This window comes from Rhincodon typus, chromosome 30 (genome assembly GCF_021869965.1).
Source record: "Rhincodon typus isolate 14 chromosome 30, sRhiTyp1.1, whole genome shotgun sequence".
Taxonomy (NCBI): Eukaryota; Metazoa; Chordata; class Chondrichthyes; order Orectolobiformes; family Rhincodontidae; genus Rhincodon; species Rhincodon typus.
The window spans coordinates 37,886,902-37,887,368 of NC_063361.1; the positions used below are offsets into that span (position 1 = coordinate 37,886,902).

General features: G+C 71.5%; 1 protein-coding gene across 1 annotated transcript in view; it reads left to right on the forward strand.

The window, feature by feature from the left end:
- Positions 1–467, forward strand: part of ezh1 (enhancer of zeste 1 polycomb repressive complex 2 subunit) — a 21,749-nt gene that overhangs the window by 12,350 nt on the left and 8,932 nt on the right. The window lies entirely within an intron of this gene.

Here is a 467-nt window from a genome sequence, read left to right on the forward strand (position 1 = left end):
TGGGATGGGGGTGACGGTGGCGGTGGGGGTGACGGTAGCGGTGGGTGTGGGGTGACTTTGGCGGTGGGATGGGGTGACGGTGGCGGTGGGGTGGGGGTGACGGTGGCGGTGGGTGTGGGGTGATGGTGGCGGTGAGACGGGCGTGACGGTGGCGGTGGGCTGGGGGTGATGGTGGCGATGGGATGGGGTGACGGTGGCGGTGGGTGTTGGGGTGACGGTGGCGGTGGGATGTGGGTGACTGTGGGTGTGGGGGTGACGGTGGCGGTGGGTGCGGGGTGACGGTGGCGGTGGGTGCAGGGTGACGGTGGCGGTGGGATGGGGGTGACGGTGGCGGTGGGATGGGGTGACGGTGGCGGTGGGTGCGGGGTGATGGTGGCTGTGGGATGACGGTGGCTGTGGGATGGGGTGACGGTGGTGGTGGGATGGGGTGACGGTAGCAGTGGGTGCGGGGTGACGGTGGCGGTGGG